The sequence below is a fragment of the Arachis hypogaea genome, chromosome 12 (genome assembly GCF_003086295.3).
Source record: "Arachis hypogaea cultivar Tifrunner chromosome 12, arahy.Tifrunner.gnm2.J5K5, whole genome shotgun sequence".
Taxonomy (NCBI): domain Eukaryota; kingdom Viridiplantae; phylum Streptophyta; class Magnoliopsida; order Fabales; family Fabaceae; genus Arachis; species Arachis hypogaea.
The window spans coordinates 53,309,923-53,321,896 of record NC_092047.1 but is presented as its reverse complement, the minus strand read 5'-3'; the positions used below and the strand labels follow the sequence as shown (position 1 = coordinate 53,321,896).

The following is an 11,974-nucleotide window of genomic DNA, read 5'->3' as shown; positions in this document are numbered from 1 at the left end:
ACGTTTAACCTCCAGTTTAAGGTTAAACTGGAGGTTAAACGTGGAAGCTTAGAAGGGTAGCCCTGGAGGTGTCGAACACGTTTAAGCTCCAGTTTGAGGTCAAACTGGAGCTTAAACGTGGAAATGGAGAGAGCAACCCTGGAGGAGAAAACTTGGTCGAACACGTTTAAGCTCCAGTTTAAGGTCAAACTGGAGCTTAAACGTGGAAATGGCTCCCTGGTGCTTTTCCCATTCTGGCGTTTAACCTCCAGTTTAAGGTTAAACTGGAGGTTAAACGTGGAACTCCTTCCTGAGTGGCATTATCATTCTGGCGTTTAACCTCCAGTTTAAGGTTAAACTGGAGGTTAAACGTGGAATTCTTCTTTGTTGAGACTTTCATTCTGGCGTTTAACCTCCAGTTTAAGGTTAAACTGGAGGTTAAACTTCAATTCCAGCATTTCTTAGCCTTCATGATTCTGGCGTTTAAGCTCCAGTTTAGGCTTAAACTGGAACTTAAACTCCACATGTGATATTCAAGCTTCCTTTATTGATTTTGTTGCTTCCTTGCTTAGCCTCTTCTTCCCTGAAATCATCCAAACAATTGCATCAAAGTCTTGCAAAATTTCATGAGAAATCTTCCATTCATAGCATTCAAGTAATATAACTAAAAACTCATGGAATTTGCATCAAAATCATACTGTTTGGATGGTTCATTGCTTTGTTATTCATTTAACCATTCTTGGTTACTTTAAGCTCAAGAAAATGCATAAAACAACTAAAACTAACAGAAAAATGCTAGTGAAACTAGCCTAAGATGCCTTGGCATCACAACACCAAACTTAATACTTGCTTGTCCCTAAGCAAGTCCTGAGTTATTTGAGAAGAAAGTATGAAACAGAAAGCAATTACATTGGCTATATTAGCAAGCATTTGAAGTTCATCAGAAGGGTTTTATGCAGAAAGTTGCAGCATCACTTTTTCATTCTTATCAGGTAAGATTATCACTTTTTCCTTGCATCCATCAAACACTGCTATGGCCTCTTGTTATTCTTATGTCCTTGGCACTTTTCTTCTTTGTTTTTCTTTTCTTTTTCTTAGAGCTTCTTTGCTCCTTGTTTGCTTAGTGTCATGTGTTGCACAAGCCTTTGGCATTTTCTTTTTCTTATCAGTGCACTACACATATCCACTTCAGTCATTTTAGTTCACATTTCTTCTTGAGACATTGGTGCCCAGCACCTCTTTGTGTGACTAAATGTTTTGTATTTAGGTTGCTCTTGATAATGGACTTTTGGTTGATAATCCCGGGTTAGTTAACCCAAGTTACCAAGTGTTGAAACACTCCTCAGAACCTATTCATCCAAGCATATCCTTAATACATGAACACCACAGGCATTTGTCTCAGAAGTTCAAACCATTGGTGCCTAGCTTATTTTCTCAAAAAAAATTTTTTTTTTTTTTTTTGGTTGCCCTTTTTCAGTGGCTTTTTCTTCTTCCTTTTCTTTCTTTTTCATGGCCAAAGACATTTATTCATCAAGATCCATAGACAGTTTTCAATTTCTACATAAAAATGATAATTCTACACTCTATTTCCAGTGATCTGACTAAACAATCAAGCATGCATACCACCACTTAATTCTACTTGATTTGTCACTAATTGAGCCAAGTTACTTTTGTTCAAACTTTTCTTTTATTTTCGGAAACAGAACAAGCATGGCAAGCATTTGTTTAAGAAGGTGGAGTTATATCCAAACATCTAGGCATTCACTTTATTCAAAGCAATAAACAGACAAATATACTAAAAACTTCACATTCCAGAAAGATTCAACATTTACAGTTTAAACCAGAACAAGCATGCTTTTGTTTGCCCTTTTTAAAGAATTATCAAGGAACAATACCACCTTGTGAAATTCCTTGTTTTCTCTTTGTTGCCAGGAAACAATTTGATTTCCCTTTTTCTCCTAAATGTTGCTTCATGCTTTAAAATCCTTGTTTCCTTTCCTGCAAAGAGTGATGAAGTTGCTTGCTTCTCAAGCACTTGAGTGGTTAGCTCAACTATGTGTGGGTAAGTATCTGAGTCTTAAGTTGGTGTGTGAACACCAAACTTAGTCTCCCACTTACTTCTCTGTGCTTTGAATCCTTGAGTTCTCTTTGGAATGAAGTTGCTGCTAAGGGTTTTAAGCATTTCTGTGACTGCTTAGAATGGTTGTTCCTCTCATATAATTCAAAGGTTGTTGTGTTCAGTTGATCTTTATGGTGGAACACCAAACTTAGAGTCACACATTCCCCTTTGAATTATTGATCCACGAATTCATTGTTTGGTGTGAAACACCAAACTTAATTCTTTGCAATGCACAGAAACTACTTCACCCTTTTTATTGAAACAAATAAAAGAAACAGCAAAAGGGTATTACCTCAGGTTGGGTTGCCTCCCAACAAGCGCTTCTTTAACGTCATTAGCTTGACGGTCAGCTTCCTCAGTTGAGGTGATATTTAACTTTGTCCTTCTCATCCACATCTCCCAAGTAATGTTTGAGTCTTTGACCGTTCACAATGAAGGTTCGTTGTGACTTTTCTTCCATGATTTCTACTTGTCCATATTTGGAGACCTTGGTGACAAGGAATGGTCCAGACCACCTTGATTTTAGCTTCCCTGGAAATAGCTTCAGCCTAGAATTGTAGAGCAATACTTTTTGTCCTTCTTCAAATTTCCTTGGGGCTATGTTGCTGTCATGCTTCTTCTTTGCTCTTTCCTTGTAAATTTTGGCATTCTCATAAGCTTCCGCTCTGAATTCTTCCAACTCTTGAATTTGCAACATCCTTCTTTCTCCAGCAGCTTTGTTGTCCAAGTTCAAAAGTTTCAAGGCCCAGTATGCCTTGTGCTCCAACTCCAGTGGCAAATGGCAAGCTTTTCCATATACTAGTTGGTAAGGAGACATTCCAATTGGTGTTTTGAAAGCTGTCCTATATGCCCAAAGAGCATCATCCAGCTTAATCGACCAGTCCTTCCTTGAAGTTCCCACAGTCTTTTCCAGGATCCTTTTGAGTTCTCTGTTAGATATTTCGGCTTGCCCACTTGTCTGTGGATGGTATGGTGTGGCTACCTTGTGTTTGACTCCATATTTTAGAAGCAATGCCTCTAATGGTTTGTTGCAGAAGTGGCTTCCTCCATCACTGATGATTGCTCTTGGAACCCCAAAACGGCAAAAAATGTGTTTTCTGAGGAAGTTCATGACTACCTTATTATCATTGGTTGGAGTTGCTATTGCTTCAACCCATTTGGAGACATAGTCTACTGCCACAAGAATGTAATTATTTGAGTATGAGGAGGGAAAGGGTCCCATGAAATCTATCCCCCATACATCAAACAATTCAAGTTCTAGAATGAATTGTTGTGGCATTTCATTTCTTCTTGGCAGGTTCCCCGCTTTCTGACATTCATGGCAGTGCTTCACTAGTTCCTTTGCATCTTTGAATATAGTGGGCCAATAAAAACCACACTGCAACACCTTAGCTGCTGTTCTTTCTCCTGCAAAATGTCCTCCATAAGTGGAGCCATGGCAGTCCCATAAGACTTCCCTTCCTTCTTCCTCTGATATGCATCTTCTGAGTATGCCATCGGAACATTTTTTAAACAAGTATGGTTCGTCCCAGATGAAGTATTTGGCATCATTTACCAATTTCCTCCTTTGATGTTTGTTAAATTCCAACGGTAAACTCCCAGTGGCCTTGAAGTTTGCTATGTCTGCAAACCAGGGTGCTTTGTGAATTACCATGAGTTGTTCATCAGGAAAGCACTCATTTATATGTGTGCTTTGTGCGCTTCCTTCTTCACATGGTATTCTTGATAAATGGTCTGCCACCTTGTTCTCTACACCCTTCTTGTCTTTGATTTCAATGTCAAATTCCTGCAACAAAAGAACCCATCTAATAAGTCTTGGTTTGGATTCTTGTTTAGCAAGTAAGTATTTTAAAGCTGAATGATCAGTGAAGACAATGACTTTAGATCCAATGAGATAGGATCTAAATTTGTCAAATGCAAAGATTATTGCCAAGAGTTCTTTTTCAGTGGTTGTGTAATTCCTTTGGTTATCATTCAAGACTTTACTGGCATAATAAATCACATGTACCAAATTGTCTTTCCTTTGTCCTAACACTGCCCCAATAGCAAGGTCTGATGCATCACACATCAGTTCAAAAGGTAAGTTCCAATCAGGTGGGGCAATGATAGGTGCAGAGGAAAGTTTTTACTTCAAAAGTTCATAGGCTAGCATGCAATTTTTATCAAATACAAAGGGTGTATCAGAGACAAGCAAGTTACTCAAAGGTTTGGCTATTTTAGAAAAGTCTCTAATAAACCTTCTGTAAAAACCAGCGTGTCCCAAAAAACTCCTAACTGCCTTGACATTACTTGGTGGAGGTAATTTTTCAATGAGTTCCACCTTAGCTCTGTCCACCTCAATGCCTCTATTAGAGATTTTGTGGCCAAGGACTATTCCTTCTGTGACCATGAAATGACACTTTTCCCAGTTTAATACTAGGTTGGTCTCTTGGCATCTCTTAAGCACCAAGGCAAGGTGGTGTAGGCAGCTAGGAAAAGAATCTCCAAACACAGAAAAATCGTCCATGAAGACCTCAATAAATTTTTCAATCATGTCCGAAAAGATGGACAGCATGCATCTTTGGAAAGTGGCAGGTGCATTGCACAATCCAAAGGGCATGCGTCTATAAGCAAAAACTCCATATGGACAAACAAATGATGTTTTCTCTTGATCTTTAGGATCAACTACTATTTGGTTGTAGCCTGAATATCCATCTAAAAAACAATAGTAAGCATGTCCGGCAAGCCTTTCAAGCATCTGATCCATGAATGGGAGTGGGAAATGATCCTTTCTGGTGGCTTCATTGAGCTTCCTGTAGTCTATGCACATCCTCCACCCAGTGACGGTTCTTGTGGGTATGAGTTCGTTCTTCTCATTTGGCACCACAGTTATGCCACCTTTCTTGGGAACTACATGGATGGGACTAACCCATGGGCTATCAGAAATGGGGTAGATTACCCCTGCTTGCCATAACTTCATGACTTCCTTTTGTACCACTTCTTTCATGACGGGATTCAATCTTCTCTGAGCTTGAATGGAGGGTTTAGCATCCTCTTCTAACAAGATTTTATGCATGCATATGGATGAACTTATCCCTTTCAAATCGGCTAGGGTCCATCCAATGGCATCTTGATGAGTTTGTAGCACCTTGATCAATTCTTCTTCCTGTTCTTGGCTCAGGGCAGAGCTAATGATAACAGGGTGACTCTCATCACTACCCAAGTATGCATACTTGAGATTAGGGGGCAATGCTTTGAGCTCAGGTTTTGGTGCTTCCTTCTCTTCTTTCACTCTCTCTGGCATGCTTGGCATGGTTGTTTCAGCAGCCTTGATGTCACTAACTTCAATATCCTTGGTGAACTCCTCCTCTGCCACTTCCTTTATTGTTTCCTCAAAAGTTTCTTGTACTGCAATGTCCACTACATCAATCCTCATGCATTCCCTTAGTGATTCTGATGGATAGCTCATTGCCTTGAATACGTTAAACACCAATTTCTCATCATGTAGTCTAAGAGTGAGTTCACCCTTTTGTACATCTATGATGGCTCCAGCAGTAGCCAGGAAGGGTCTTCCCAGAATTATTGAAGCTTTGGCTTCTTCCTCCATATCTAACACCACAAAATCAGCAGGAAATATAAAATCTCCCACTTTCACCAACAAATCCTCAACTATCCCATGAGGGAATTTAAAAGTTCGATCTGCCAATTGGAGGGCCATTCTTGTTGGTTTGGCTTCCTCAATCTTCATTCTTCTCATCATTGTTAGAGACATCAAATTGATGCTGGCCCCTAAGTCACACAAGGCCTTCTCCACCATGACTTCTCCTATGATGCAGGGGATTTGGAAACTGCCTGGGTCCTTCAATTTCTGAGGCAATTTGTGCTGAATGATGGCATTGCATTCTTCAGTTAACAACACAGTTTCCTCATTTCTCCAGCTTCTCTTCTTGGTCATTAATTCTTTTAAGAATTTTTGTATAGAGTGGCATTTGCTCTATTGCCTCAGCAAACGGAATGTTGATTTGGAGCTTCTTGAAAATCTCCAAGAACCTAGAGAATTGACCATCCTTTTCACTTTTCATCAAACGTTGAGGATATGGTGCTTTAGGTGTATAAGGCTTCAGGACTTCTTTTTCTTTTGTTGCGGACGGTGTAAAAGATTGTCCTTGTTCCTTGTCTCTCACATGTTCCCTTGCTTCATCCTCTGTGGTTTCCTTTGAGATCTCCTTTAGATTCTTTCCACTTCTGAGGGTTATGGCCTTACATTCTTCCCTTGCAATAGCCTTGGCAGCATGAGAAACGCTCGTCCCAGGGGTTTGCTTAGACAAATACAAAATTTGATTTTCTAGCTTCTGGATGGCAGCTCCTTGGTTTTGCAGGTTAGACTTTACTTCTTCCTTAAAAGCTTTCAATTCGGTTATGTCTTGACTCATGGTTGTAAGCATTCCTTCTATCCGGTTTAATTGATCTTGAAATTGTTGGTTAGGATCAGGTTGGGTAGGTTGATTATTTTGGCCATGATATGATGGTTGGGAGTAAGTGTTTTGTGTGGCTTGGTATGATCTTTGGTTGGAGTTTTGGTATGTGGAATTGTTATGTTGGTTGTGGTTGTAAGGTTTGTGGTTTTGTGGTTGGGTTTGTTGGTTCCCCCACCCAAAGTTTGGGTGATTTTTCCATCCTGGGTTGTAAGTATTGGAATGTGGATCATATGATTGCCTTTGTTGGTTTCCCACATAGTTGGCCTCTTCCCAATCACCTCCTTCAATGCTTACTTCCTCTTGATCTTGTGTGTGTATTGCAGCCACTTGCTTTATTTCTAATTGCCTGGTAAGCTCTGCTAGTTGCTTGGCAAACACTTTGTTTTGGGCTAGAATTGTATCAACATGGTTCAGCTCCATGACTCCCTTAGTGTTGTGCCTCTCTGATGCATAGTAGTACTCATTCTCAGCCACTGTCTCAATCACTTCAATGGCTTCTTCCACAGTCTTTTTCCTGTTCAATGAACCTCCTGATGAATGGTCTACAGCCTTCCTTGATTCATAAGAGAGTCCATCATAGAAAATATGCAATTGCACCCAGTCATGGAACATGTCCGGTGGGCATTTCCTTGTCAAATCCTTGAATCTCTCCCATGCCTCGTAGAGAGTTTCACCATCTTGTTGTCTAAAAGTCTGAACCTCAGATCGAAGCCTATTGACCTTTTGTGGGGGGTAGAAACGTGCCAGAAACTTGCTTTCCACCTCATCCCATGTTGTTAGACTCCCCCTTGGGAATGATTCCAGCCACTTAGCTGCTTTGTCCCTAAGTGAAAATGGGAACAAAAGCAGTTTATAGGCATCTTCCTGGACTCCATTGGACTTCACAGTGCCACAAATTCTCAGGAATTTTGTGAGATGTTGGTTGGGATCTTCATTAGCACTCCCACCAAATGAACAATGATTCTCCACAAGTGATATTAGCTGTGGTTTGAGTTCAAAATTGTTGGCCTGAATGGGTGGTTTCTGAATGCTGCTACCACAATTCCCAGAGGTTGGGTTTATGTATGAACTAAGAACCCTCCTCTCAGGAATGGCATTGTTTCCATCAGCTCTCTCATGGTTGTGAACTTCTCTATCCATGTTGAGATCTAGAGCTTCCTCAAAATTGTCCTCAGATTCTCCTTCAGATTCTTCTTCTCCCAGTACTCTCTTCCCTCTTGCTTCCCTTCTAAGTCTATGAAGGGTCCTCTCTGGTTCGGTATATGGAGGAGTTGATGTCTCTCCTCTCCTACCTGTCATACAAGAACACAGCACAGGCAACAAACAAGTGAAATACTCTTGGTTAATGGAAGAGTATGGTTAGAGCAATTGAGGAATTAATTCAAACAGTTAGTGAGTCAGTGAGTTAGTTGCTTGAATTTAAAGGCATAAAGAAAGAAAGCATGTAACAGAGTGCAGAAATTAAAATTCAACAAGTAACTTGTACTGAATTAATCAAAACACAAAAAAAATGCTCAATCTAGTTAACTTCCAATTGGAGAATTGTCAATCGAAAACCAATCCCCGGCAACGGCGCCATAAACTTGATGCGCATAAACTTGTTATGCTACGATTAGGAAATTGCACGATCGGCAAAATTCCTTCCGGCAAGTGCACCGGTTATCGTCAAGTAAAAACTCACAATAGAGTGAGGTCGAATCCCACAAGGATTGGTTGAGTGAGCAATTCAGATTAGAAGTGTGTTCTAGTTGAGCGGAATCAAGATTTAGATGAGAATTGCGGAATGTAAAATTGGCGGGAAAAGTAAATGACAAGAAATTGAAATGGCGGAATCTTAAATTGCATGAATTAAAGAGCAGAATGTAAATTGCTGAAATTAAAAGGGAATGGGGGTGATTGCATGAATTGAGTTGCAGAATGTAAAGAGAAAGTGGAAATCAGAAATGGGGAATTCATTGGGTTATAGGAGATATTGAGATCTCCGAATCAAAACATGTTTATCTCTTCCTCAACCAATGCGTTCATTGAATTTTGCTTGGCAATCTTATATGATTGGATCCCAATCCCTTGGCTCACCAATTCTCTCTAAAAACAAACAAATTCCCAATCCCTTGGTTTAAATGTTCATAAGAAGAGATGATGCTCGATCACTGATTATACCACACAGTTTCATGAACCACAATTTGGTAGGATTACATGTCACAATATCCATCCAAACCCCAATCCAATTCACTGTGAGAAAGCTTCTCTAGCATGAATCCTCCATTCCTTTCCCAAGGTTCCGAAGGATTCCAATTATGGGTAGTTTCTTTCCCAAGACAACTACCCAATGGAATTAGAACAAGAAGCTTTCTAACAAAATTCAAGAGAAAAGATTGAAGAAGAAGATAAACTATTATTGATTCATTGAATTACAATAGAGCTCCCTAACCCAATGAAAGGGGTTTAGTGAGTCATAGCTCTGAATTCAACTACAAAGATATGAAAACTAGCTAAAAATGAAAAAGTAAAAGTTCCTTCTAACTTCAATTCTATCCTATTTATACACTTTCTATATTGAGCTTCTGTTGTGTTTCTTGGGCTTCGAGGCCTCTCCCTGCTTTCCTTTTGCCTTGGGTTTATGATCCATAATCTTGATGAGGCTGCTGATCCAAATTCTGTAACATTCATTGAGCCAACTTAGTGATAATCAAATAATGGCACATGACTCAATAAATTGAAATTTCAGACTCATCAATCCTTCAGGCCCAATCCCATAAACCATGATATTCAATTGGGTTTCATACCAGAATAAGTTTAAGTTAATGTTTGTGCTCAAATACTAACTTAAACCACAATATTTTTGGTCCAGAAACCTTTTCCAAGAGTGGCGTTTAAGTTGCAGTTTGAGCTTAAACTGCAGCTTAAACGCCAGACACTTCCAGTGAGGCCTTTTGTAGAAGCACGTTTAAGCTTCAGTTTAAGGTTAAACTGAAGCTTAAACGTGGAAATGGAAGAAGGCAGCCCTGGAGAGTCATGTAGTCGAACACGTTTAAGCTTCAGTTTAAGGTTAAACTGAAGCTTAAACGTGGATATAGGAAGGGCAGCCCTGGAGGTCGAACACGTTTAACCTCTAGTTTAAGGTTAAACTGGAGGTTAAACGTGGAAATGGAAGGAGGCATCCTGGAGGTCGAACACGTTTAACCTCCAGTTTAAGGTTAAACTGGAGGTTAAACGTGGAAGCTTAGAAGGGTAGCCCTGGAGGTGTCGAACACGTTTAAGCTCCAGTTTGAGGTCAAACTGGAGCTTAAACGTGGAAATGGAGAGAGCAACCCTGGAGGAGAAAACTTGGTCGAACACGTTTAAGCTCCAGTTTAAGGTCAAACTGGAGCTTAAACGTGGAAATGGCTCCCTGGTGCTTTTCCCATTCTGGCGTTTAACCTCCAGTTTAAGGTTAAACTGGAGGTTAAACGTGGAACTCCTTCCTGAGTGGCATTATCATTCTGGCGTTTAACCTCCAGTTTAAGGTTAAACTGGAGGTTAAACGTGGAATACTTCTTTGGTGAGACTTTCATTCTGGCGTTTAACCTCCAGTTTAAGGTTAAACTGGAGGTTAAACTTCAATTCCAGCATTTCTTAGCCTTCATGATTCTGGCGTTTAAGCTCCAGTTTAGGCTTAAACTGGAACTTAAACTCCACATGTGATATTCAAGCTTCCTTTATTGATTTTGTTGCTTCCTTGCTTAGCCTCTTCTTCCCTGAAATCATCCAAACAATTGCATCAAAGTCTTGCAAAATTTCATGAGAAATCTTCCATTCATAGCATTCAAGTAATATAACTAAAAACTCATGGAATTTGCATCAAAATCATACTGTTTGGATGGTTCATTGCTTTGTTATTCATTTAACCATTCTTGGTTACTTTAAGCTCAAGAAAATGCATAAAACAACTAAAACTAACAGAAAAATGCTAGTGAAACTAGCCTAAGATGCCTTGGCATCATCGACCAAACAAAGATAGAAACCACCTTCTACAAATCGGCATGATGAACATAGAATAATGCAAGAAGTTATCAAAAGTGATCCGAAAAAAGAACCTGACGAGGTCTTATGGATTACTAAATAATAACTTAAAGACTGGCCGACGTTAAAAAGTAGGTCCAAGTCAACCCAAGTTATCAGCAAATCCCTGGAAAGAGGTCTGGCCAACCCTATAAAAGAGGAATTGCTATAACTTAGAAGAGATCGAGATGACGAAGTCGGTCTCCTACGAAAAACAAGTTGTAAAAGTAGTCCCTGAAAGAGACCTGACAAAGGTCCAAGAAAGAGGATTACAAAATAACTTAGAAGAAATCGACATAAAGAAGTCGGTCACCTACAACGGACAAGTTATAAAAGTAGTCCCTGAAAGAGACCTGACAAAGGTCCAAGAAAGAGGATTACAAAATAACTTAGAAGAGATCGACATAAAGAAGTCGGTCTCCTACAACGGACAAGTTATAAAAGTAGTCCCTGAAAGAGACCTGACAAAGGTCCAAGAAAGAGGATTACAAAATAACTTAGAAGAGATCGACATAAAGAAGTCGGTCTCCTACAACGGACAAGTTATAAAAGTAGTCCCTGAAAGAGACCTGGCAAAGGTCCAAGAAAAAGGATTACAAAATAACTTAGAAGAAATCGACATAAAGAAGTCGGTCTCCTACAACGGACAAGTTATAAAAGTAATCCCTGAAAGAGACCTGACAAAGGTCCAAGAAAGAGGATTACAAAATAACTTAGAAGAGATCAACATACAGAAGTCGGTCTCCTACAACAAACAAGTTATAAAAGTAGTCCCTGAAATAGACCTGACAAAGGTCCAAAAAAGAGGACTACAAAAATAACTGGAAAGAGGACCAACGTAAAGAAATCGGTTATGGATGGCCAGAAATAAATACAAGTAAGAGCCAAAAAACCGAAACACAAGTTGGATCCACACATCCACAAAGGATCCAAGCTACTAGCAATAAGTACAAAGCAATCCTCAAAGGCCGAGCAGCAAGGTTTCAGCATTCTCAAAACCCAGAAAGATGCCAAGACAAGTGCAAACAAGCATGATGTAAAATACAATATTATAAATAAGCTTCAGGATCAGGCCCAAAGCTTGAAAGCTACTTGTTTTTTTTCAAAATAAAAAGTTGCTAAACAAGCAACCAGAAGGAGTATCAACAGTCAGTAAAATATTCAAATTACAGAATAAAGTGTTTAAAAAAGCCCACAAGTCGGGCTATCTACACAAACATCCAAGAAAAATCAGCTAAGATCGGGATCCTTCTCGGTAGAATCAGTCTGGGGTGAAGGAGGGCGAGTTTGGAGAGGCACTGCATCCACCGTACCGTCGTCCCTATTCAGAATTTGACAATCAGGATCTAATTCTGGACGAGCAATCCCAGCAGGAGGA

The 11,974-nt window shown here is 39.7% G+C and overlaps 1 non-coding gene across 1 annotated transcript; it reads left to right on the top strand.

Annotated features, from left to right (window-relative positions):
- The first annotated feature begins 7,165 nt into the window (after window positions 1–7,165).
- On the top strand, window positions 7,166–7,269 carry LOC112730908 (small nucleolar RNA R71). Its single transcript, XR_003166710.1, has one exon. It is a non-coding gene; the product is annotated as a small nucleolar RNA R71 (small nucleolar RNA).
- Window positions 7,270–11,974: the final 4,705 nt, after the last annotated feature.